Source organism: Oenanthe melanoleuca, unplaced genomic scaffold (assembly GCF_029582105.1).
Source record: "Oenanthe melanoleuca isolate GR-GAL-2019-014 unplaced genomic scaffold, OMel1.0 S287, whole genome shotgun sequence".
Lineage (NCBI taxonomy): Eukaryota > Metazoa > Chordata > Aves > Passeriformes > Muscicapidae > Oenanthe > Oenanthe melanoleuca.
In genome coordinates, this window is record NW_026612936.1 from 2,686 (window position 1) to 10,937 (window position 8,252).

The following is an 8,252-nucleotide window of genomic DNA, read 5'->3' on the forward strand; positions in this document are numbered from 1 at the left end:
GGTTCGGTGGAATTTGACAAGAGGTATTTGGGCTTTTGTGTTCGCCTTTAATTGCTGCGCCCCGGGGTGGATCCCACTGCTGCTGCTGCAGCCGGGGCCGCCGGAGCAGAGGTGCAGGACCTTGGCTGCTTGTCACAGCTTGCAGGACTGCGACAGCACACTGAGAAGTTTGCACGCTCGGAGCGAAGATTTTGTTTCAAAATGTTTGTCTAACTTACTCCTATGCGTGGCAGCTTAAAAGAGCTGCTGCCCTTCTATGCGGTGCATAGGTGTTTGTGTATTAGGGGCTAACTTTGGAATACACAGAAAAAAAAGTTTATTGGGCTGTTGGTAATGGTTACACTGTGTCACAGTTTGGGTTAAAACCTTAGGTATTTCTGTCAGCTCTCCTTCAACAATGAACAAACTTCATCTGGCCGCACAGACACTGTAGGTTTGGCTCTGCCACGGTTCATTCCAGGATGAGTTCCTTTAGCTGTGCAGACCTTCAAAAACTATGGACAAGCTCAAATATTCACGAGGCACCAGCCCACTAACTTAAACTGCAACAGTGCCAAATCCACTAATCACACTTTTACAGCAGTGAGATAACCTTCTATGTGTACAGCTCTGCCAAAAACATATATTTAAAAATAGAAAAATGAAAATAACTATGTGTTTTGCAATGGAATGTCCGCTAACATAAATACTTTTACGGCCACATAAAAATAGAGAGGTTAAATACTCAGTTTTTCCATAGGTATGTTAAGCAACAGCCAGTGCTTTTATTAAATCATTGTTTCTCTTTTTAATTGCACTTTTATTTAGAAAAATTCACAATCCTGACTTATGAGGAAAGCTATATGGAATCATACAGAAAACTCGAAATGCAAACAGACATGCCTTATTCCTCTAAAACAAGAGACTGGTTCTTTATATTCCAGTAAGTTTTGTAGACTTAGGGAGCCATTTGTTTCCCTTTCTCTCTAGAAAATAATTAAATAAATGGAAGTTTGCCCCACTTCCCCCCTCACACATCCACATACATGCACAGGACCAACAGAACTCAGTAATTTTCCACTGGCACAAGAGCCTTTCAGTGCTTGCCATCTGCTGTGCTGGCAGGACCCACCAGAGGAGCACCAGCAGCAAGGCAGGAACTGGAACGTCACGCTGTGAATATTCATTCATTCCATTTTCATTGTCACAGCTGGGCTTCATCATCTCTCCGAGACTGACCTTGCCTCCCCCAACTTCCCCGTGGCAGCTTGGGGGAGCAGACAGGAGTGAGGTACTGAAACCAAAGCTTGTAACTCACAAAAACCCAAAATCCCCAGTCAAAACCAGTCCAAATTCCTACTGGGGGAAAGGATGTCTGTCACTCCCACTGACCACAGATTACTAAGGACTTTCACTCTTGGAAGAGAGCTTTAGTGGCATTTAGTGAAATACCACTTTTCTAGATCCACAACCTGTTTATTTTGAATTTATTTATCGTAGAGTGTCTTTTCCTCTCTTGCTAATTGTATTTCTGGGTTACATGTCTGTGCTTCCAGCATGGTGAACGTGAGTGCACAACATTATTACCTCAGGTTTCAAACGTGGGACCAGAGTTCAGATGTCCCAAAGGATAGTCAGTCTCTTCAGGAAGCATTCCTGCACCTCATTCAAGTTAAAACATGCTAATTTTAGGCTTCTGTTATTTCAAACCTACCAAATTTATTGCTTTCAAAAGCCAGACTTAGCAGGCAGGTTCACAGTGCTCAGGGAGGTCCATGGTGGATTCTCCGGGTCTGCCCGTAGAACCTAAAATTATAAGGTTTCTGGGCAAGAAACCTGCTTTAGTGCACAGAATTCCTAAGTTCCTTTTCTCTACATAAAGACTAATGAGGTAAAATAAATCAAATCCACCAGTTAAGTCCTCCTCACCAACAACTCTCCTAAAGTCAAGTGATGACACTGAGACAAACTTTTCCCTCACTTCCACACGCTCCATGTCGTGATGGAAACAGATGATTGTCCTTTGTCATTCCTCCAATCTGAGCTCACAGATTTGCCTTCTGCATAGCTGAGGCCAGTTCAACTCCTGACTGCAGAGATGATTTGGGGCCTGGAAAAGGCTGAGGGAGCTGGGGCTGCCCAGGCTGGAGAGGAGCCCCAGCTGAGAGGGGCCCTGAGCCCTGGGTGTCCCTGTGTGCAGGAGGGTCAGAGCAGGGCCAGGCTCTGCTCCGGGGGCCCAGCAATGGCACCAGAGCCACGGGCAGGGGCTGAGCCCAGGGGGTTCCACCTGCACAGGAGGCACAACTTCTGTCCAGTGCAGCGACCTGGAGAGGATGGCGAATCTCCCTCGCTGGGGATAAGCCAGAACCGTCTGGACACAGTGCAGCACCGGGCGTTAACACAGGAGCAGGGAAGCGGCCCCAGCTCTCCCCGCCCGGCCGCCCCACGGCGGGACGCCGCTCTGAGGGACGCGGGGCGGGGCGGGGCGGGCGCCAAGGGGCGGGGCTGGGCGGAGCCAATGGCGGCGCGCGCCGGGGGCCGCGGCCAATGGCGGCGCGGGGCTCGGCGGCGCGCGGCTCTCGCGAGAGCCGGCGGGTAAACATCGGCCCCCGCCGCGGGCCCGCCCGCTGCCATTAGCGCGGGGGCGGCGCCGCGCTCGGACCGGGCGGGAGGTGAGTGCTGAGGCGAGCCGGGTCCTGAGGGGAGCCGGGCACCCTCCGCCCCGGCGCTGCCCGCGGGAACGGCGCTGGCACGCTGCCGCTGGAGACTGGGAATCTCCCTCTGCCTTCCCTCTTTCCTCCCCCCGCACCGTGAGGCAGCAGGAGCAGCCATCGCCGTGGAGGCTGTGGGAGCGCAGCCTCAGCCTTGGCTGCGGGGACGGTCGGGGTTCGCCCGCCTGCCCCTCGGGTGCCTCGTCCCGCTGCCCGTGGGGTGACTTGTGCCTCGTCCCCCTGCCCCTGGGTAACCTGTGGCTCGTCTCACAGCCCCCGGGGTGCCTTGTCCCCCTGCCCCGAGGTGTCGGTGCGGGGACAGAGGTGAACCCGCTGTGGGGAGCGGGGCCGGGGCTGCGCCGAGACCCCGCCGGGAGGGTCAGGGCTGGGCTGTACTCGTGCTACAGAACGTGGCTCTGGGCTTAAGGGTGTCCTGCCCTCTTTAGAAATAAATAAATAAAGGGACGAAATGATCTCCGTAATGCGCTTAGAAAAGCAGACAACCTTTACAAGTTTCCACTCGCGGGAGGAGCGAATCCCAAACCTTCCGCCGAGCCGGAATTGAGGCCCCGCGCTTCGGCTGTGCGGTTCGTGCTCTGTGTCTTTGGACAATTCTCATTGACTCAGGTAAAAGTTAAGTGCTAAGAACTTGCCGAGGTCTCGCAGTTGCTGTTTGGTTTTGCTTGGTCTGGAACGCCTTGGGTTAGAATAGCAGAGTTCACACGCGTGCCTCCGCTGATGTACCTGCTTCCTCTTGCAAAATCCAGGCTGGGAATAAATGAGCCGTGATGTAGCCTCTGAATCAAAAGCAGTGCCGACGTTTGTTTTTTCGGATTTTTTAAAAGAGACTTTTTCAGTGTGACATTTGGTGGAATATATTGGTTTTGCTTTTACCTTCTTTTTGGAGAGTCTTGGCTCTAGATGTTGGGGTTTGTCAGGTGTGCTGATTCAGTGTTTTGATTACAGTTTTTTAAAGTCACTTAAAGCAGAGGGATCTTTTTTATGAGTGTTTATAACGCTAATAAATCTCGCTAAGTTGTTGTGCCTGCTCCATAAAAGGTGCCTGAATATAAACAGGGATCTGAAAAATTGTTTTCATTCCTTATCCTTCAGGAATGAAAGAATATCAGCTTTAATTTTACTCTGAAGAGTGAAAAGAAACAGGAGCCTACAGGCTGCTGACCTGAGAGGTGATGATCACTGGGCAACCTCATTGCATGTGAGAAATCTGTTACTGTATCCAGTAGAATTGCTGGAAATTTACCTTCTGTGCCACATGTAGACATGTTTTCCTGTCTTTGTCAAGAAATGTCTTGGATAGGAAAAGATAAATTTGCATAGCTCTGTGAACTCATTTGTTTTTCATAATGTACATGGCATACTGTGTGTTCAATTTAAATATTTTTGCTTAGCAGAACTTTAAAAAATTCTAAACATTTATTTCTCAAACATTTCAGGGAAAGACAAATCCCAAGCCACTAGCTAAGCAGAATTCAGAAGCAAATATTTACAGAGGACAGGTATCATGCTTTATTTCCTTCTGCCTTTTTTTTTTTCCCAAAAGTTAGTCTGTGTTAAAAAAAAAAAAAAAAAAAACAACAAACCCACATGCCATCATTAACTTGCAGTGGACTTGGACTAGGCCTGTGCTCTTGGTGAGGGAATATTCCCAGAACAGAAATTTTGGGTTTCTGTCAGATAATCTGTTGTGGACCTGCTTGTGTGAGCTTTTTGGTGCTGACCTCGGGGGGGTCTGATGTGCAGTGGGGTCCCTGGTGGGGCTCTCCTGGGTTGGAACAGTGTGGGATGCCACACTGGAGCTCAGTGCATGTGGCAGGGATTTGCTAACATATTCTTTCTCATGAGCTCTGTGTAGCCTCCCTTGGCTCATCTGTCATTTTGTTCTCAAAGTTTGAATGGTGGGTAGGAGGTTTTTATTCATTTAGGTTACTGCTGTAGTTTGGGGTGGCTATTGAATCCTGTGGTGACCACAAGGGGCTTAGTCACTGTGTGTGTCCACTGGATCTGTCTAGGCAGTGGGTTTGTCTTGCTTTCAAACCTCATCTTCTCCCTACAGATTCAGTTTTTGCTCAGTCCATCTTCATTCCAGTAAAAATGTTGCTCTTCCCACCAAGTTTAAGCTGAGCTTTAGTTAAAATGTGAAACCAGTTGTGATATTTGTATTCCAGGAGATGCAGGGTAGACATGGAAATTGCAATGAAACGAATTGCTTCTCTGAATGCAGTATTCATCAGCACAAAGCCTGCTAAGCTGATATTATATGGTAAATGGTTTGCTTTTAGTCTCCCAGAAAGAGGCTTTGTGTCTTAGGGTAATGGCAGTTGACATAAATCAAACATACAATTGTCCACAAAATCATTTAATCTCCTCTTGTTGCTTATTTCAACATATAGCTGCACTTAGAGCAGACCTGCCACTAGTGGTAATTGCACTGCTGTGGCTTGAAAATATGGGTTTGATAAATAACTAGTGACTAATTTTTGAGATAGGTTGGTGCAGAATTTTTCAAAGAATGGTGATTGAATAACAGTTTTTGTTGTGCAAAAAATTGTTACACTGGGGTAAGCCAGTTTAATATTGTGGGGTAGGAAATCAGAATTACTTATTTCGTGTTATGAATTTAAATAGTGGACTGTATTTAAGGTGATGGAGTCTTGTCTTGAAGACTCAGAAATTAGTTGTCAAAGGCAGCACAGCAGACTTTATAATTTGATTGGTCCAGAAAATCCTGCAAGTCTGTAGTTTAAAACTACAGGATAACTTCTGGCAGTCCCACTGCTCCTGTATTTGCATGGGGAAGTAGTAGAATATTTTCCTCTTAACCATATAAAACAAAACAGGAAGTAGGGGAAGAAATAAATGATCAAGAAAAACTCAGTTTCCTTGTCATAAATAACTTGATCAGTATGTGAAGCATTAAAATGGGCAGTTGTAGTTAGTACTGTCTTAGTTGTGAAATTAGGTAATCTTGTAAGGCGTGCATTGATATCTCATTAAATACTTTTTACAGATTAAAAAAGCAAAGGAAAGTGGTGAGTCAGGAAAGAATGTTAATTTTTATGCTTCAAATATCTGATTTTCTGATTTCTTGGTAATTTAGGTGTTGGATTTTATATTCTGGTTTGAACTGTAGACTTGAAACTTAGTTTGTGCTGTATGCTTTTAATATTTATCCCTACAAACTTGCAAATTTATTAGCTGACCCATGGTTTTATGTTACAATTGATCAGAATGTGAAGGAAAGAGACACCTAGAATTTGGAAGACTACAATGGGATTTTGATTGTCTAGGGAACAGTTGTCTTTGTTTTTACCAGTAAAAGGAGCAATGGTTGGTTAAAAGGGTAGCCTGGGTTTATGGGATTTCACAAGAGTGAGAATGTCCTGAAGTAGTAAAAAGGGAATCAGCTATTCACCTTTTAATAACATGGAACAGCCAAGATGAAGTAATAGTTTGGTGTGTGCAGGTTGTGCAAACAGATGGAGTTTATCAAAGGTGACAGAATGAATGGGAGGGAGGAAGTAAAGGGATAACTCAGATCTGTATGGGAGAGGAGGAGTGCTTACTGTATTGCAGTTTATATTAACTGTGTCTCTTATGTTCCAGACTTTGAGCCTGTGATCACTGATGTGCTGTAGAGGAGCTGCAGTCTTAGCAAAGACTTTTTCTTCCCACAGAAGGGGAAACAAAGAAATATTTTTCTTATCTTTGACCTAAAAGGTCATTAAACCTTTTTCTACTCCGTGTAATAAAGAGAGTTTATTGTAACAGGTGTTTACAGTTCTGAGAGCACTGTGTGTAATGTCATGTTAAGTACTGCATTTCTAAATGTGCCCAGGTATTTTAGCAATTAAATCTCCTGATAGGAAAACAAAAGCCAACTGACCATCCCCCAGACAAGCACTTGGAAAACTTGGCCTTCCCAGAAAGTTGAAAGATGAAAGTCATCACTGGAGTAAGACACCCAAGTACCCTGAATGGCTGCTGAAGGCAGAAACAGCAGAGGAGAGGAGCTTGGCAGGAGCAGCTTGTCACAGGTGGGGAGCTGTGGGTGCACAGGTGTGTCTGCTGGTGCTGCAGGCTCCATATCCCTGTCCCTGAGGCAACAGAGAGGGGGAGACAGCTTCTCTGCCATGCTAGTGCTGTGCCATGAGCTTCCTCCAGGATCACTGAGAAAGGCAGATGGGGCCTCTTCCTGCCAGATCACTGCCACTCTGGAGACTCCTGTGGGTAGGAAGTCTCAGTGTTTTTATGACTTCACTAGTAAAAACCTATGTGCAGCTGAACTGACAGGTAAATTCCAAAGGATGTTTCCTTGTCTGCAGGAGGGCTGTTGTCCACAAACCAGCCAAGATGTGGATGGCCTCACCACAGAATCCCTTTATCCTTGTTTGAAGCTGAACTTTGAATTAAATGTCTCAGATTTCCATGGATCACACCTGGTTACAGAGGAGGGGACAGGTTGCAGGTGTCCCAGTATTGCCCCTTTATTACCCAGTGCAGAGCTGCCTCTTTGACTGATTAGCTAGATTTGAACCAGACTCTGGAGAAGGCAGGGGTAGTTCACAGCTTCAATGTTCTTCTCTTTCCCATGAAAACTGAGGTAAACCTTACCTTTCAGGAGAAAATCCCTTTTCCCAGATTAGCCAAGTAGAAATGGCAGACCTTAGACCAATGGCATCAGGCTCCATTTGTCTTTTGAATGTTGGAAAAGTGATTATTACAGGCATTTCTTAAAATTTTTTTTAATGACTTTTTACAATGATCAGTTGCATAATGTGTTCCCTGCCCTTCCCTCTTGCTGGTGCCTTATAAGGGAGGTAACCAGAAAGGCAGCCAAATATCAGCCTGATGATGAAAGAATTGTTCCACTTAAAATGTCACTAATTTTTATCCTGCTGAGTCCTGTATGGAGAGGAGAGCTTACATTAGTAGCTCCCCAGACAAAAGCACTGCAATGCATTGTTTAACGACAGCTGCTGTTTTTTGAAGTTAGATTCCTCTGTTCTGTGCTCTGTGGTGTTTGTAGAGCAGGAAAGAAGAACAAATTAAGGATTTAGTGGGAGTACCTGTTTCTTCAAACAGTAGCAACTGGATATGTAGAACAGTACTGTTTAACAGTAATTAAAAGTATATTAAAAGTATAATTTAACAAGCTGTAAAATCCGGAATTATAAGGGAATTTTGTATTCGGCCTGTGAGATTCTCTGGGCTTCAGTCATTCAGCAATGAGAGCCATGGCTGGTACAGACAGGTAACAGGCAGCTGGAAAAGCGCATTCCCATTTAGTGGAGTAAAGGCTATTGCTTATCAGACACTGGTGTAGCAAATATTCTTGGTGAGACTTAGCAAGGCAGTTTAAAAGATTGGGAGAATTGGGGTTGTTCAGTCTGGAAAAGAGAGGCTTTGGGGTGACCTCACTGTGGCCTTCCAGTGCCTGAAGGGAGCCACAGGAAAGATGGAGAGAGATTCTTGACAAGGGCCTGGAGTGACAGGACAAGGGGAAATGGCTTCACACTGACAGAGAGGAGGTTTAGTTTG

The 8,252-nt window shown here is 45.8% G+C and overlaps 1 long non-coding RNA gene across 1 annotated transcript; it reads left to right on the forward strand.

Moving 5' to 3' along the window:
* The first annotated feature begins 2,629 nt into the window (after nt 1-2,629).
* On the forward strand, nt 2,630-6,534 carry LOC130266854 (uncharacterized). The gene is made up of 3 exons (XR_008843006.1): nt 2,630-3,317; nt 4,148-4,210; nt 6,318-6,534. It is a non-coding gene; the product is annotated as an uncharacterized LOC130266854 (long non-coding RNA).
* Nucleotides 6,535-8,252: the final 1,718 nt, after the last annotated feature.